This window comes from Chelonia mydas, chromosome 6 (assembly GCF_015237465.2).
Source record: "Chelonia mydas isolate rCheMyd1 chromosome 6, rCheMyd1.pri.v2, whole genome shotgun sequence".
Taxonomy (NCBI): Eukaryota; Metazoa; Chordata; order Testudines; family Cheloniidae; genus Chelonia; species Chelonia mydas.
Window position 1 is genome coordinate 66,810,742 of NC_051246.2, and position 18,778 is coordinate 66,829,519.

The window sequence follows — 18,778 nt, forward strand, 5'->3', positions numbered from 1 at the left end:
AAGAGAAGATGCTGGCTGTTGGGGAGAAAGTTTCTAGGACACCGATGTTCTATTTGTTCCAAGCTTTCCATTTTAGCTTTGGTTATTAGGAGCTGTGTTGGCACACACATTGTTCGCTACAGCAAACAAAGGGCAGAAAGAGCACTAGGAGTGGGATGACGGGAATGAGTTGGACTATACTCCCTGTCAGCTGGTCTGGGATAGGGCAGATGAGGCAACACACTGGAATGGGATGGAATAGGATTTTATTTTTCATTGATTTCATTTTTAAAGGATTTTCCCCAGCATACTGGTTGCCAACTAGGGAGGGTAGCAAGGGAAACCTTTCTGGGGGAAGGGAAGACTCCTATAACTAATCCTCTGCTACAACCCAAAATGTGTAAATTGTAAGTTTTTATACCTCCAGTGAAATCGAGATAAATGAAGACCAGATTATTAAAGTGTATTGCAACTGCTCATTTACCTATTCTCACTAAGGACCAAAAAGGGATTTCAGAAGCCATCAGTGTAGAAGAGATTTGTATTGCCAATAAGCAAATAATAGAATAGACTAGGAGCCTGTAGGGAAGACTCCAGGTTCTGATGGGTTCTCATGTCCATATTACCAAGATCCAGCAAAGAATCTCACTCCCAATCTTTTAATTGTATTTAAATAATTTCCCAGACTTACCTCAAATTCAGACTGGTTTCCTGACGCCTCCTCCAGAAACTTTTTCTTCCCAGCAACCTAGATTCCTCCTTCCAGCTTCCATTGCTACACTTGCCAAGGTGCTTGCTAATAGGCTAGATTCTGCTACTACTATTAATTAATAGAGACCCAAAGATTATCCTAGACTGCAGATTACCTGGTAACACTTGCAGATGTCATCTAGTCGACCCAGGCAAAGAGTACACCTGTCACGTTGCTGTCACACAATGAAGAGAAGGCATTTGAACAGGTTGAATGGAATTATTTTTTGAAAGTGCTGGATGGCATGGGGATGGAAAACACATTTAGGAAATGGATGGAATCCCCATATGACCCCAATCCCGCTCTTAAACACAAGCTTAACTATAAACAGGGGAGTGGTCACAACTTCAAGCATGTGAGATTTCAAAATGGAAGCCCCAGAACTTACAAAATATTATGGGGCAGAACAGTTATAGGCCTTGCTGGTGTGGGCATAGCAAACACTGGATAAATATGGAACAAGATTTCACTGCTCCCTTAAAGTCAATATAATAATTTTCAGCAGACATCTGTTCAAAGGGACGCCTATCCAACAGGATATCTTACTTTAGAAATCTGGGACAAAGCCTGATACCTAGACATGCTTCTTTCCCTTGAATAATTAGATGCAATCTAAGCTTCCCTCCCGGAGACACTGATCTCATATTATTAACAATAGGGTGGTGGAAATGGGTCTGCAAAAAGCAGGACAGTTAATTGTGGGGGGGGGGGGGTGGACAATGGACCTGCAGATGTTACAGAGAACATTCAACATAGGCAAAATGCCAATATTTAATTATATGCAATTAGAACAACATGGGCTTATAGGTTCATGCCATACCTCTTGCTGTCAGGATGCAATTGTGCCTCACTTGCCACATTGGTAGACAGTCTGTATTTTACTGTTAGTGTAGTTTACCTCTCTTTAGCCCTGATTCAGTAAAGCACTGAAGTACAGTCCCAATGGGATTTAAGCAGATGCTTTGTTTTAAGCATGTACTTCAGTGCTTTGCTGAATCAAGGTCTCTCCATAGAGTTACTCTCCTATTGTGGATATTTTAGCCCTTCAGACAAAACTTAGAAGTCCACCCTTCCAGGGTAATAAAAGTACAAACAAAACCACAATCTTTAACTCTCCCCAGGCCACAGCTCCTTCTCTAGGATTCATGTGACCTTCTTGACTCTCTGGGTCTACGTAGTCCTTAAAGGGACCGTACTCTCTGTTATTGGGTCTGAGTCTCATTCTGATGGCATCAAATGGCCTTCAGGATAGCAGAAACAGCCCTAAGAGGATGCCTGGTCAGCATACAGCCCTTATGCTGGCTGTACATCAGCTCTGCTCCTAGCCCCTAGTACAGACAGCTAGTTTTTAGCTCTCCCATCTCTATATGGTTAAACTGTCCTTTTTATATGTGAAATGTTTTGGATCAAAGAGTTTACAGGATATGCAACAGAGTGATAAGAGCAAGGCTAATGGTAATGAAAGTAAATAGATTGTAATAAGTGATACTGAACGCATGATTTGATTCCAGTGAATAAGTAGTGAGCTGTGGTTTATTAAATAAAACATTGGCTCTCCACTAAAGAGCGTCTTCCCATTTAGTCACCTCTCCTAGAGCTGCATTCAGATTACCACCCTGCGAACAAGCAATTCACGACTTACACAGGAAAGATCACGGACCGCTACTCGCAAACCATTTGGCCTCGGCACAGGGGCGCAGAGTGCCTTTTTTTTTTTTATTGCGAGAGGATGGGCTAGAGTTAAAAGAAAAAATAGCCACTGTTGCCTATCGTCTCAATGAGGCGTTTTGTCTCATGACTAAATTTGCCCACTTTTAATAAAGTGAGAAAATAATTTCTATTCCAAACTCAAGTGTTTTTTATTAATGCAATCTCTACATTTGGGGGGGGGGAGATGGGGTTTCAAGCCCCTCCCCAAGCCCCCAGTTGTCTACATCCTTTCATCTAACCAGTATCTTCCCATCTTGTGAGTAGTCAAGACTTCTCGAGCAGGATAATTCTTTATAGAGAAGAAAGAGTGACATACACCCTGGGTGGCCTTTCCTCATCTATTTAGAACAGGTGCATCATTTCTGTTAATACTTTGAATAAGAATGAACAAAACAAAAAACAGATACCCAGCCCCAAGTTCAAACTGTCCAGCCAAAACACTTCTCCCGCCTCTGCTTCCCTTCCCGCGCCCCCTTCTTCCAGAACCAACATTTCTCTCACCCTGTATCAAACACCCTCAAATCTTTTTTGCAAGTCCATGTGCTTGGCTATCACTCACTGGAAAAGTGTCATTTCAAAGCAGTTGGCTTGGAGGGGCTCTCTCTGCATGTCTGGTTTACACAATAATCACTTTGCAACCTGTTACATTCAGAACAGGAGCACTGCTTTGGAGCCAATAGGGGAGTTAACCTAGGAATGGCTGAAATACTTCACTTAGCTGCCTTAAACCTTGGGTTAACAAGCCTACCCTGTTCAGATATCGGGAGGATCTCCTGCAATAACATGTACATTTAACCCTTTAATGGCTTCCAGGTATTTATTTCACTGTTAGATGGGGCTGCATGGCAACAGACCATTTTGCAAATTTGCTCTCATAGGTGGTTTTCCCCCTCCCCACCAGTCCGCCACTGAAAAGGGGTACATGTCACTTTTGTGACTAGTCCACAACATGCAAGTTGCTCATTTTTAAGAACAATGAATTTAGAACTCCCAGAGGGCTCATGAGAAACTCCGGATGGAAAAATTCCTCATTTGTTGTGCGTTTCATAAGACATATGGTGCATAGTGTTGCAGTGACTTGAGCCAAGGAAGAAGCACTGCCACAACCATCTTGACAGAGGTAAACTTGGGGCATGATCCTCGAAACCTTCAGCTCCTGGGAAGCCGATGGACCTTCTGCTCAAGGAGGGCTCGATGCAGAAATTAGGGATTTCCTCCTCGGGCGATGCAATACTCTGATCAGAGGCAGCTCAGGAAACCCCTTTTCATTTGTACAAACCCCAAAACTCTACGCATAACTGGAGTGAAGCTAAAAAGAGTTCAAGATGTGTTTGACTAAAATCAGGGAGTTTTGTCAGTCCCATCACAGACTCCTACGAATAAAATCCAGTGGGACTTCCCTCTCCCAACATATTTACTATTGTCACACATTTATAAAGCGCCATCTCCACAGGATCTGCATGCCCTTTGCAAGGGTTGGAGTTAGAGCAAACAACGAACTTAATATAGGGAGCACCATAACCATGCAATGCCAAACTTGCTGTTCTTAAAGGAAAGGGATGGGAAACCCTCATCAAGTCAGTTAAATGCCAGTGGATTCAAGTGCCTGTGTGGTTAACAGAAAGCTTGGTCAGAGAGGTGTTGTTCCTTCCAGCACACACCTAGACAGAGCACTGAGCCTGAACAAACAGGCAGCGTTTGTCCCCACTGCAATCTGCACCTACTGTGCTCATGACTGCAGCCTCAATAGCCCCTGTGGTGGTGTAACGGGGCAGGATTCACCACTGGGGTGCCTCCTGCTGGCCATGCTGGGATTTAGCTCTTGGTTGCTGGTGTGCCTTCCTCTAGTTGTGTCTCACCGCCATCACTTCTGTTCTATCTCTAAAAGACCCGCATCGCTCCCGGGCGTCCTCCCCTAAGGATTGGGACTCTCCCTGGACCAGGAGTCCTGTCCATTTGCTGGATTAGGAAGAAGGCCCAGAGTCAGTTTAAAACCCAGGCTTTTATACAAAAGTCTGTCTGTTGGTCTCTGGAGAATCCAGTTTGAACTAGTGTATGCATCTCTCCCCAGGGGGCTTCAAAGGGCTTGAGGAAGTTCACTAGTATCCCCGCTCCCTACGAGAGAAGGTACATATAATGCCACACCACCACATACACAATTACCTTTTTAATCTGATGTACCCACCCCGGAAGTATTACCTTCATTCAATAATTCCATGAGGTCTGTTCAGAATATTACAGGATATTGTCAGGGTATCACAACTGGTTTGGGGCTCAATCCTGCATCCTAATTCACCCAACATTCCCCCCTAACATTCCCCTCTGTGGTCATCTCATTGAGGATACAAGATTTCAGCAGGAGTTTGATTTGTGAATTGAATGCAGGGCTGGGCCCCTATTTATACATCCATTTTTCTCCCTCTTTGTTTTATATCTTCCCTACTCAGGTATCTTCCCACTGGGAGAAAAAGAGGACAGAGGGAACATCCTTCCCTCTACCCATACATAACTTTCCTTTCCCACAGATCCAGGCAGAACGCTGCTACTGTCACTCCATGAATGCACTGGGGGCTAATGGCTAACCCCCATTGCCAGTCAGTCAGCCTCCCCCTGCCCCGGAGGCAAAGCCACGGACCCATACGCAGGTACCTGCTGGTATCTGGCAGAAGGCCCTGCGTGAAGTGCACATTATCTTTTTCTCCAGCAACAATAAGTGCTGCACAGCGTGTCCCAGTGCTTCCGGGACATTCTGCCTCCACCTGCCCTGCACAAACAGAGGGCCTCAGGCTTCTTCCGCTCAGCTGACTACAATTCAGATGTCACTGCTGAGCACAGTATGAAACCCACGGACAGATCCACACCCAGCATTCTACCCTGGTTATCCCTCTTGGCAGAACAAAGACATTAAACGGATCCTTTTGTGGAAGAAGCAAAGAATACTCTGGGGCACTGAGTCCAATTCCCATGGCAGTTTGCATGCAGATCTTGACATAAAGTGAACATATTTGAGCAATATTTGAACTTTTTATTGTTCACTTTTCAATTTGATGAAAATGAATACCTCTGCGTCTGAAAGGGACAGGCCCACTGGCTGGGCAGCTGTGAAACCAGCCCTGCCATGGCCTTGCTGTTCCTGTTCCACGGATCAATCAAGACATCAGGCTCCTGGCAACTTTCATGAGCCGTGAATACACTTTAAAAAAAACAAAACAAAACAAACCCACATGATTAAAAGGAACTAAATCTCAGCAAGATCCTTCCCTTCCCCCAGACACTGCACCAATCATTTTCACAGAGTATCAGGATGTGTGAAATCGCAGTTTAATTTTATAAGTGTTGTTTTCACCATGAAACGTGGAGGCCTCAAACCTCAACCTCTATGCAATCGCAACTGTGGCAAGCTCATTCTCAAGTCCCTCTGTAGGCCCCAGTTACAGGAAAGGTGCGAAGAGAGGGGTTAAGAACAAAACATCTTAAAAGGTTTTGTTTATTTGGTTTGATGTAACCTGATGTAACTCTTCAAACCTTTTTTTTTTTTGGTTATACAAGAGACAACTCTATGAGCTGCTGAGCTGGTGGGGTTTCCTTCACAGGTGTTGATTCATAAATACCACCACTGCAGCATCTTCTCAACACTTCATAGATGCATGGGCACTTAGGGCGTGTCTATACTGCAGCTGGAAGAGCGCCTACCTGTGTGGGAAGGCAGACTTGTGCTGGAGAGGTCCGAGCTAGTGGGCTAGAAAGAGCAATGTGGAGGTTCCAGCTTGGGCTCTCAAGCCCACCCAACCCCTTACGCTGCAGACCCCAAGGGAGAACATCCACGTGGCTATTTTTAGTACATTAGTTTGAGCCCCACTAGTGCAAGTCTGTTTACTTGGGCTTGGAGGCTTGCTCCCAGCTGCAGGGTAGACATAGCCTTCGGGCTTCCCATTTATTGCTAGGCTGCACAGCCTTGGCATGCGGAAATCCACAGCAACAGCAAGGACAGAATTCTGATCAGTCTTCTTCAAGTGCATGATCCTGCGAGGCACGTGCCTAGCTTTAAGCACAAGGCGTCTCATTGATTTCAGTGGGACCGCTCATGTGTGCACTCATGTGCTTTGCTAATCAGGGCCAGAGCCCTCAGCACCTTGCAGGATTGAACCCCAAAAGCACACATGCCCTACCCCTTGAACAAGGGGAGAATTTCCTACAGCTGCTAGGACATAAGACCATTGCAAGTCTGGTTCTGTCCAGCAGAGAAAGGGACACACTAGCTTTCTCGTTACATAAATTCCGAAGTCTTTGGGGGCAGGGACTGTCCTTTACTGTATGTTTGTACAGTGATGAATACAGTGAGGCCCTGTCCCATTGAGGCATCTCTTTTACGTAGACCGATTTAGAAAGTGCCTATCCCAAGCCTCCAGGTGCTTTATCCTTCTCCTATTGAAGTTAGCGGGAGCTTCATCATGGATAGTAACTCACTCCGTGTTACACTGCAGCAACTGCTTAACAGCAGAAAAGAAACCAGACAGCGGGTTCGGGCTAAAAGCGAAGCATGCTCTGTCCAACAAATTGCAGGGGAAAGTTTAGGAAGCAGAAGGCAACTTGGCATTTCATCAGAACTCCATCGCTGACCACACGCTGTGTGCAAAGTGCCACAAGAGCATAAGGACAAGTATCTCAGTTTTAGGTCTTGTCCTAAAGACAGCAACCCCCACAGTATCACTCCCTTAACAGCAAATGGCACGTCCGTTCATTACTGGCTCAAAGACTCACATTAACTTTGGGCCAGTCTCTCAAAGCTAAGAGCGCAGTGCTTGCTCTGAGTGACCTGTCGCACTTTCTGCATCACCCTCATTATTCCTTGGGAGGCTCCCATCCTAGTGCCAACAGGGCACAGCCCTGCAGAAACTGGGAAGTCTGACAAAAGCACACCCAGAGGGGGCATGTCGGTTGCTTAATAACGGGCATGAGGGGTGGGGAAGATACTTTCCTATTACAGAGCCTGGACTCTCCCCTCGACCCTAACCTCCTAGGGCAGACTAGGACAAAAGGTGTCATGCTACGTCAGCCAACATGTGCTAAGTAACATTTGAAAAGGCTAGTGTAGGTGCATGCGACCTTTCACACATGCTAAGATGGGAAGATTAAAGCCTAGGTAGATCTTAGACTTGGATTTGACAATTTAACACACGTCGAGGTATATGCCGCTTTGTCTGCACTAGTTCAGTGGTTCTCAACCAGGGGTCTGGTGCCCTCTAGGGGGTCGCAAGCAGTTTTCAGGGGGTCTGTCAAGCAGGGCCAGCATCAGACTCAGTGGGGCCCATGGCAGAAAGCCAAAGCTCCACTCTATGGGGCTGAAGCCCGAGACCCTGAGCCCTGCCACCCAGGGCTGAAGCCGAAGCCTGAGCAGCTTAGCTTCGTGGGGATCCATATGGCATGGGGACCCAAGCAATTTCCCTGTTGACTACCCCCTAATGCTGGCCCTGGCTTTTTTTTTGGGGGGGGGGGGGGGAAAGGGGGTGTGTGCAGAAAATCAGTTGTTGTGACACAGGTGGGCAGTGGAGTTTTTATAGCAAGCGGGGGGTGAGGGGGGCTCAGAAAGAAAGAGGTTCAGAACCTCTGCACTAGTCCCCCAACCTCAGTCTCTTGCTGTGAGGACAGTGAAGTCCTGGGCTATGGGCAGAACCTTTTGGGAGGGTACAAGACTAAATGAAAGTTTCATAGGCCAAGACTAAACGGGACGTGCTTCAAAGGCTACAAAGCATTACTTTTCCCTTCCATGGTGGTTTTACTATGATAGACCGTCGGATAATGACAGACAGTGGCTCTGACTGACGCACACATACAGAATTACAGAGCATGGGAAATTGGATACTAGGCTTTATACTGTATTTCAGGGGATTCTGGAGTCACCACCAGAAAGAGACACGCTGTCAATGCTGTCACAGTCCCCATGGCTGCAGGCATGCTGTCGTGTGTTCAGTCTCCTGCCAGCCGTTGTGTCTATTGCGCAGCCACAGAACAGAAAAATGAAGTGTGTCATAAATATAAAGGGAAGGGTAATCACCTTTAAAATCCCTCCTGGCCAGAGGAAAAATCCGTTCACCTGTAAAGGGTTAAGAAGCTAAAGGTAACCTCGCTGGCACCTGACCAAAATGACCAATGAGCAGACAAGATACTTTCAAAAGCTGGGAGAAGGGAGAAAAACAAAGGGTCTGTGTGATGCTTTTGCTGGGGACAGAACAGGAATGGAGTCTTAGAACTTAGTAAGTAATCTAGCTAGGTATGTGTTAGATTATGATTTCTTTAAATGGCTGAGAAAATAGCTATGCTGAATAGAATGAATATTCCTGTCTGTGTGTCTTTTTTGTAACTTAAGGTTTTGCCTAGAGGGATTCTCTATGTTTTGAATCTAATTACCCTGTAAGGTATTTACCATCCTGATTTTACAGAGGTGATTCTTTTTTACTTCTATTAAAAGTCTTCTTGTAAGAAAACTGAATGCTTTTTCATTGTTCTAAGATCCAAGGGTTTGGGTCTGTGGTCACCTAAGCAAATTGGTGAGGATTTTTACCAAACCTTCCCCAGGAAGTGGGGTGCAAGGGTTGGGAGGATTTTGGGGGGAAAGACGTTTCCAAACAACGTTTTCTCAGGAACCCAGATAAAGTTTGGTGGTGGCAGTGGAAGTCCAAGGGCAAAGGGTAAAATAGTTTGTACCTTGGGGAAGTTTTAACCTAAGCTGGTAAAAGTAAGCTTAGGAGGTTTTCATGCAGGTCCCCACATCTGTACCCTAGAGTTCAGAGTGGGGAAGGAACCTTGCCAAAATGTAACTGACTTAAAGATTTACATGAATGAAACTCCAGCTCTGTCTACACTAGGAAACTGAACTGTTGGTGAAGAGGTTTCAGCACACATAGCCCTGAACGGATACTGACAGTGGTTTAAGTGTGTGTAGACTAGACACATCCATTTTCAATATTGGCTGGGGGGGGCACCATTTTCAGTAACAGTTTGACGTCTTTGTGTAGACAAGGCTTCTAAGTACATGGGGGGAGGGGCAAGGGGATTGGACTGGATGTGTGAAAAATCTAGATGGAAAGGCAGAATGTTTTTTTTCTACTTCCTCCTTCTCCTGCAACAAAAGACCCCCCCCCCGCCCCCAGCAAAGAGTCGAAGGGTCTTGAAAGGTCTCCTTTCCCTCTGCTCTGTGCTTACATGGAGGCAGCACAGTGATCACACCAGCCTAGTTATCTTCATTCTGCTGCCTTCAAAACCCTTCAGGATAGGCTGCTTCACCTCCTAGAGAGGCTCGGGGTGGCGGGGCTTTTCCAAGGAGGAAGGCATTTGAAGAACAGGCACTGACCAAGTGCTATTTGGCCATTCACAGGCAATCTTGTTCAGAATGCTCCAGTGGATAAGGTATTACGGACTCTACCCACCACCCTGAAGAACCCCGCGAAGCTCAAAAGCTTGTCTCTTTCAACTACAGACGTTGGTCCAGTAAGAACTATTACTTCACCCTCTTTGTCTCTCGTGCATACTATACTGGCACTCTGGAGCCATAGGTTCTATTCCTGGCTCTTCCACTCACCTGTGGTGTTATAATTTATCCTTTTGTATCACTTCTTGGCATGGAGATAAATGGATGGAAAGCACTATATAAGAGTGAAATATTTTTCACCATTGCATTAGTTTTGTTTATTATTGAGTTGAACAAAAGTCCTGGATCCAAACACCCTCTGATATTCCAGGAGGGGAGGGTTCAGAATTCAAACCTGCAGATCTTGCTGCTAGTGCCTGCCTCTCTCTCCCTCTCTCTCACAGGTCAAACAAAAATCCCAAATCTAAACACCTTCAAGCTCTTAAGTATTTGAAATCCAACTCTTAATTTCACAGCACACATGCTGGTACAAACTAACAACATTAGGTCCTTATATAGCAATTTCACCTTTCTGCATATTTCATGAACATTGTGGGGATCAATGCCCCACTCTTCATTGATGGGGAAACTGAGGCATGGAACAACTAAAGAACAGAATTTCAGAGACAAGCACCCATGATTCCTATCGACTAATGGGGAGTGTCCAGCACTGCTAAAGATCAGGCCCCATGTTTCTCAAGTTGAACACTGAAAAAATGGAGGCACCCAACATTAATGGAGAATTTTGAATAGCTCAGTGGATTTGCCCAAAGCCACACAAGTCAGTAGCAAAAATGGGGAAAGAACCCAGGAGTCCTATCTTCTAATCTCAGGCTGATTACTCTTTGTCAGTAACAATGAAAGTTGGGTGAGCTGGTTTAACTACAATGAGAATTTCTCCCTCCAAAACCTAAATCAAACTTCAGAGTTTTTAACAAACTGGTTCATTTTTGGGGGAGGGGTGTGTTTTGCTGGTGGTGTGTGTAGTGTTTTTGGAGGGCAGGGCAGGCAAGGTTGGGGTATATTTGCACTTCCTGGTTGAAGTGTGGATCAGAAGCCCTGGGATATTAAGGGAAAGGCTGTTTCCACCATACAATCAGCCCAGCCATAAGCAGGAAGACCTGATGTCTTTGACAGAATGCACACCCATTTCCTGCTCAGTTTTGCAGACTCAAAAGGCTGGACAATCATCTGAACTTGTAGGTACCAAACCTTTTACCAAATTCTCCCTGTAAGCTTCAATGTAATTGTCCTCCCTCCCCCAGTTGTAAAGGACACAGTGGAGACATCCTTTGCATATGCCAGGACAGCAACTGGAATGAAACAGACAAGATATTGATGTACCAAACTGATATAAATCAAAGGTTATAAGAAGCAAAGCAGTAGATCACTTGGACGTAACAGCCTGTGCACTTATGTACATTTTCCAAAAAATGTTCAAACAAAATTCCATTTAACTACTAGTATTGACACCTGAATTTTTCTTTAAAAATATCTACCTCCCTCCAGACAACACCTGGGCAGAAAGAACATGGCTCGAAAGAGACTAAAGACAAGGCAAATTAAGATCTGCTTTTCTTCTCTTTCTTTCCTTCCTTCCTTCCTTCGGGTGACACAAACTTGCCCCATTACGAAGCACAGCTCCAAGAGAAGTTTGCACTGGCAGCACCCAGAGCAAATTGGTCAACACACCAACCTATGGTACTTAAAAAAGCACCAAAAAGGTAGCTCAGTGCTCTAGTCTAGCAAGCTAGTAGTACAAGATCAGAACAACCAAACTCAGCCCTGGTGTAAGCATGTGCACTTCCCATTGGAAACAGATTTACAGTGTTTATTTCAGGGCTGACTTTGGACCAGAAAGTGAAATCCTGCCCGTCCATGAAGAAACCATCCTGCCAGAAGTGGCAGCTCATCCTCTCACCAACAAGGAGTCTGGCAGGGTGGGGCATGCCACCTGCCTCCCAGCAGTCAGAAGCTTTTCTGCACTTGTTCCATTAGGCAGTAGGGAGGAAGATGCATGCATGTGCTGGAGGAAAGAGGGTTTAGGGGACAAGAAAGGACACAGAATAATGGATGGGGCACAGTAATTTACAAGCCAGTAACCCTAGTAGGGGGCAGCAACCCCATGGAAGTATGAAGCCACTTTCAGAGAATACAGGTCAGACCCATAGGTCATTTTTGTATCAGGCCATGGGAAGAGCTGCTCTTTAATTCTGCATCTGGACACTCCTGTTTCTAAATGCAGAATCCGTCAAAACACATGGAGTGTAAATGGGATCAATATTTCACTTCAGCTTTCAAAGTGACTCAGGAGAGGCAGCTTGAGAAGTGGCAAGAATTTAATATTGCAGAAACAGAGGCTCTTTATAGAGCTTGCTGCCCTCCCAGAATTCCTGAGACTCTAGCTGGGGCAGACCCTTTCTTTGCTTCCCCAAACTTAACACCTTAGAATTAAGCCAAAGTGAATGGAGACCCTGATGGAGCAAATCGAATTAAGTATTGGAGCTTTAGGCCAGATTCTGATCCCCTTGACTTCAGTGGAGAGTTACACCAGTGTGTTTAAATACAAACCTAAGTGCAAATTACAGATAAGTGGGGGCAAACTTTTTGGTGTAAGTGGGTATAGCAGCCATTGAAGACTATGGAATTGCACCTGCTCACAGAATAGCTGAATTAGGTGCATGTTGGGCCAGATCCCCAGCTGGTGTAAATAAGTGGGGCTACATCATCTGATGATTTGGACTGTTTTAATTTAAGAGCCTGATTCACAGGGTTGGTTTACACTGCAGCATTAGCTCAATTTATCTCCACTCAAGTGACAGCGGCTGTGCTGCAAAACACCCAAGCTACACAGTGTGTTTGTCGCCGTACAGGATCCTGAGTCCCCACTGTTTCACTAGCTTGAATGTCAGCAACACTTGGGCTTTAACCTAGTTCTGTCCCACCAAATGGCCAGGTAGCTTGAGTTTCAAGCACTACTTAATTCAAGGTAGAGAGATATGTGTGTGTGTGTGGATGGAGGAGGCAGGTTGGGGCAACACTCAAGTTATACTGCAAGCTAACACTGTGGTGAAGAAAGTCCTCAGTTACATTGATGTAAAATCGGGAGCGACTCCACTAACATCAGTAGTTTTTTTCCAGTGCAAGAAAGAAGAAAAAGCCAGGCCTTAGTTTTTCATACCACTTGTCAGGTAACATATCCCCAACATCTCTGGTCTTTGTTTCCGGTTTACTCTGTTCATCTCCTCCTTCAGTTCACACATTTTAACCATGTACTCTTAGCCAGGTTAAGCAGAGGATACGGCCTATATGCAAATAAAGTGTCACCAGCAGTGATATAAGATCAGTGACATCCCTGCAGTCCCCAAAGTTTAGAATCACAAGAGGCAAGTAGTCCTGTGGGAGTTGGAGAGTGCAGGACTGACCAGTAAGTAGCAGCTCACCTGTGCGTCTAAAGACTGGAATGAGTCCACGTGTTGCAGACAGACAGACTTTACTACTATATATAAATCTCACCCACACAGGGAGCTGGCTTTAGAACCCTTTCTGGTCCAAAAAGAGGCCTGAATCACTTGAGCTAAAAGTGCTTTCCACTAGAGGGCTGCATCAGTCACTCACACATTCATACATACAGAGCCAATACATTACAAGACCTCAGTCCAAAGGTACTACTATTCCTCTAAGAATTAATTAGCTACAACAACAGCCAATCAACAACAATCACCAGGGCAATCACCTCATGTTTCAGAATAAGTTGATCACCAGTGGGGGTCATACTTTCTTCCAAGTTGCCCTTCGGAAGGAACTCCCATAAACATCCCCAAAGCCACTTTATTGTTTTCTGTCAGAGCCCTCCTTAAAACTCTGCTTTGCTGTGACACCTAAAAAAGGTGTAACAACGAGTCTGCTGGCATGCAGAGACCACATCCCGTCACGCTCACCAATACGATCACATTGTTTCCTTGCACTCTCCCATCCGACTCTATCCGGCTCTTGTCTTATACCTAGAATGTAAGCTCCGTGCAGCAGGGACCATCTTTTTGTTCTGTTCGTACAATACCTAGCACAGTGGGGTCCTGGTCCATGACTGAGGATGCTAGGGACTACAATACAAACAAACAACAAACAAACAATGAAAGCTTTCCCGCTATAGTGTGGCACAACAAGACGAAGCTTTATAGAGGGGGATTATGCATTCTGAATCAGCTAGCACCGGCCACTGTTGGGCCCAGATTATTTATTATTGACAGTCATTAACATGCACAGTGCAGTATTGAAAAAAGGCAGACAAGAGTTCAGTAAGTGGAATATTAGGCTGAGGTGGCAGCTCTTATACAGGACACAAAAGGAAACGTTGGACAATAAAAGATCAGAAAGGGAGAGAAATGCCACTATAAAAAAAACGAATTGGTGCATGGCCACGCGTTATTTCGATGCTGACCAACTATCTGCCAGCACTAATCTTTAGAAACAGTTATTTGGTTCTCTCTCTCTCTCAAACACACACACACACCTCTCTTCTTCCCCCCCCCCCCCCCATACATCTCCCCCATTTTAATACAATGAAGGAAGATACCTAGAGAAGAGCTGGGATTATGCTGTGTTCATACTGTGGAGACAACATTGCTAAACTCTGTGGAAAATTGAAATTCCTTTCTATTACACAGAGCAAATTGAACAATAAGGAGAATACAGGAGTGACAAAGTCCATTATTGAGATCTTCGGTGTGAGAAAAAAAAAATGAATTACTCAGTGTGGGCAAACGATCCTGTGTTTAGAGAATAGAACGGGCATTTTTCAGGATATTTTGACAGCTAGTGTGGCAGGATACTCCACTCACCTTTAGGACTGAGCCGCTGCTGGCTTTTCTGGGGAATAGCTCACCAGATTGACGCCCATTCCTGCTGCTGCTCACTGTCTCGCCGCCTCTGTCTTTGGGTCTGCAGCCCCTCTCCTGCTCCCCAAGCTATTGCTGCCTCTTCATGACTCAACCCTCTGACCAAGTCACCATATGCATTTTCCCCTTCTGGGGTATCAAAGTCTTTCCTCACCAGCACTCCTGGGCAGTCTTCCCATTCACTGGCAGGGGAACCTGGGCTTACTCTCTACTCTGGGTTCCAGCTCAGGGAGCTTCTAGCCAGCAGTCAAGGTCTGCTCCCTTCTAGACCTTAGTGCCTTTCCCCAAGCCCTGACCTACCTTTCTGGCAGTGCCCCCTTGTTTGCCAGGCCAAATACACTTCCCTTCTCCAGAGGAGTAACTACAGATTTTCCCAGCAGTTCCCTCTGTTGCCTATTTTCCGCCTTTATACTCCCAGCCCGGCTCATTCCTCCTCAAACGGGCTTCCTCATTCAAACAGGGGATTGCTGAGCCACCTGATTCCTCTCATCTGCAGACTGTTGGGTTAATTAGCCCCCTTCTTTGTCTTCATTAACCTTTTCAGGGCATGTGTGGGGTGAGCACCCCATTGCAGCAAGATTAGCACAAAGAGAATCATTTTTATTACTGATTTTCTTGGCCAGGGATCTCACAGTCGCTTATTGCTAAAAATCAATTCCTGCTCAAAACCTTCCATTACCAGAGGTGATTTGGTCTTTCTTAATTACAAGACACCGTACCTGAGCTAAATTAAGCTATAGCCTCTGGCAGTATATGCTCTATCAACCACAGAATGGACTGCAGGTGGACAAAAAGAACTCTGTACTCCTTCTGAGCACAACAATGAAAGCGTACATTAATGTATCTCTTTTCATCGAAAAGGATCAAAGAAACCCTTACAAACTATACAGACACACAAACGGCTGCTTCACCCACCACAAAAATGCAGTAACCACTTGGGTGGAGCACAGCAGATGCCTGTCAACCCACAGCAACACTACACAGCTATTTAGGTTAGGAGATGAAGAACGCTATATCCAAATGAAACTACAGGACATATTTTATGTAGCCAAAATGGAATTTGGCTAGGACACCAGAGCCCTGGCTCTAAAAGTACCTACATAGGCAGAGGACATTTGTTACTTCAAGGATCTTGATGCTAGCGACACAGGCATAACAAGATCCAACAGCTGGCAGTTGAAGCTAGAAAAATTCATACGGGAAGTAAGGCACAAATGTTGACTAGTGAGAGTAATTATCCACTGGAACAGCTTACCTAGGGATGTGGTTGTTTTTTCCATCACTCGTAGCGCCTTTAAATCAATACCGGGTGTCCTTCTAAAAGACATGCTCTAATACAACCATAATTTTGAGCTGGATGCAGGAGTTAGTGGATGAGATTCTACAGCCTATGGGAGGGATGAATCTTTGATTATCCAGATCACCTCATTTTCACATCTCATCCAAAATCAACACCTCCAATACCCTTTTGATGCAGCAATTGAGCCCCAACCCCAAAAGAAAAACACAACCTCGTGAGTTTCACAAAACTTCTTAGAGCAAACTGGCTTTTCTAGTGAAGATCAAAGGCACCCCAAGCCTAAAAAGAGAAAATTAGAACTTAAGTTATTAGAGGAGCCTCTGTAGTGTAATAGTTTTGCTCATCAGAGGGATGGTATGAGATTTAACTAGTTGTGTCTTCATATATCTTACCCTAGAACACAGTTCACTCAGTGAAGCCAACAAGATATTCAGGCTCTAAGGACCTTATTCTCCATTGCTTGTACCTGGTGTTGTCATTTGCACCTGTGCAAAGTGGGTGTAAAAGGTTCCCACCAGCGTGTGTGGAGTGAGTAAGGAATTCTGGTTTGGTAACACTTCTCACCCGCTTGGTGCTCACTGTACACAGGTGTAAATGATGCCACCAGGTGCACGGCAGGGAGGGATCAGGCCCAAAAGCTGGCAGAAGAAAAGGGGGTTGGTGGAAGGAAAGTTAGCCACCAAAATACATTACAACAAATAATAGAGTGGCCATGGGGAGAAATTAAATTGTCTTCCCTGAACTTTGGCAAATTGGCATTGAAAAGAGAAGTGTGAGTCATTAGATGAAAAAGTTAAGCAGCCCCAGAACCTGTCTCTTAGATTTTAAATCACACAAATACTGAATGGCTTATAGCTCTTTAACCTGCATTACCTGTCTTTAGAAATATGGGTCACGGAGACATAATGAGAGAGGCAAGAAGTGTGACCACGAAAATGGCACGGGGGAAGTCTCCAAAAGGTTATTATACAGGATTTTTTTCTTGACAAGAGAATACATTCCTATCTGGCTCACTATCTTTTCTTGACTAAGCACATGTGCTGCAGCATGACCAAAGCCACAGAGAGGCCAGGAGTTAGTGGGTGGGTGACATCTCCCTTTGAAACAGAATAGATCATTTGGGGATTGGATAATTCAGAGAATTATTAACAGATGCAGGGCCTTTTGTTATTATGTTACCAGTTCAGATTTGACCCTGGTCAGGAAAGGCTTGATCCTAATTCCCACCCTGTTGCTGTTTGGGTGCTCATGTGAAATGGTTGTTTAGTAGATAGAGCCCTAGCAGGGAGGTATCTAGAGCAAAATAACATCATTAGAGTTGGTGCTAATCATGCTTGTAATACACAAAGCAGGTACAGCAGTGAGTGAGATGACACAAGGTTCCCCCATGCTGTCCCACCTGTGTGACTTGGGGGACTACCAGCAGGAATATGCAGGGAGTTTGCTCTCCAAGGGACATTCAGCCTTTGGACTTTCTGCTGATCTTGCCACCCAGACATCTAATATTTCCAGTGATGGTGGTGATTGCTGTGATATGGACACATGAGCAGCTGGACTGAGAAATGTGCAACCTCTTCTAGAATGGGAGAGAAATATAGCACACCCATGGTACTTGATGAAAGGTCTGGGAGCAAAGGGCATTTGGAAGTTATGCCTTGTACTCATGCAACATTTTAACAAGCTAGTTCCACTGTGATTGGATCTCTGAAATGTTACCAGATTCTGTGGTGCCTTCTCAGATCAGTAACATATTCCTACAGGCCTGCTTATCATGCCACCCTCCAATCCATGCACACAATGACAGCTGAATATTTTATTCAGTCAGAATTCAGAGCACTTCATTAATAAGGTAGCAGAAGTAGCTTTCACTAGCTGATAGAGGAGAGGACTGGGAAATGGCAGACCTAGCCCCCCAATCCTACAGACACTTACACACAGACCTAACGTTTTGAGTGGGATTACACACGTCTTTAACTGCATGAGTAGTCCCATTCAGCTCATAAGTATTTTCAGTATCAGGGCTCAACTCTGCCAAACTCCTGCTGTGTCCATGTGGGGAAATCACTTAATGTGTCTTGGGCCCAGATTCTCCATCTAGAAGATTAGGTTAATAATAGTTACCCAATTTTGTAATGTCTCTTCAGACTGGGAAAATCATGACAGCTCTGCTCCTCCCCTCCTGGAAGGCTCTTGTCAGTGCCGCTACCTGCCTGCACACAGGCCTCCCTGGCGGACAGTCAGACAGAGCACCCAGGCTTTCCACCTCCCAGCCTCCCCACCTGCTGGAGAGGCAACTAGGCTGTAGCCAAGTGGCGAGCCAGGGTCCACTGTGGCTCTCACTGCCTGCCTGGAAGGCCAGTGTCAAAATTGCTTTCTCCTTGCAGCAGCAAATGGAATTGATGGGAGCTTTCAGGTGGGTAGCCGCGGTGCGGTTCCAATGGAAAATTGAAATTCTTCTGCAAAAATGAAGTTTTCCTGTGAACATTTCCAATTTTGCAAAAAAGGGCATTTTCCTTTGGAAAGTTATTCTGATGGAAGAGTCCCAACCAGCTTTACTGCACACACAGGTATCAGCATCATGGACTTCCATGGGAATACTTGCAGTGTGTAAAGGTAAGCACATACATAAGTCTTAGCAGGATCCTGACCATTGTAAGAGAGAGTCCCTGACCTGACAAGCTGGACACGGAAGCGAAGTGACTTGCCCAAGGTCACACAGTAGGTCAGTGGCA

General features: G+C 45.3%; 1 long non-coding RNA gene across 1 annotated transcript; it reads right to left on the reverse strand.

Annotated features, from left to right (window-relative positions):
* Positions 1-1,834: 1,834 nt before the first annotated feature.
* Positions 1,835-16,129, reverse strand: LOC122466233. Its single transcript, XR_006291599.1, has 3 exons — positions 16,002-16,129; positions 5,502-5,633; positions 1,835-3,657 (listed from the first exon to the last, which is right to left on the reverse strand). It is a non-coding gene; the product is annotated as an uncharacterized LOC122466233 (long non-coding RNA).
* Positions 16,130-18,778: the final 2,649 nt, after the last annotated feature.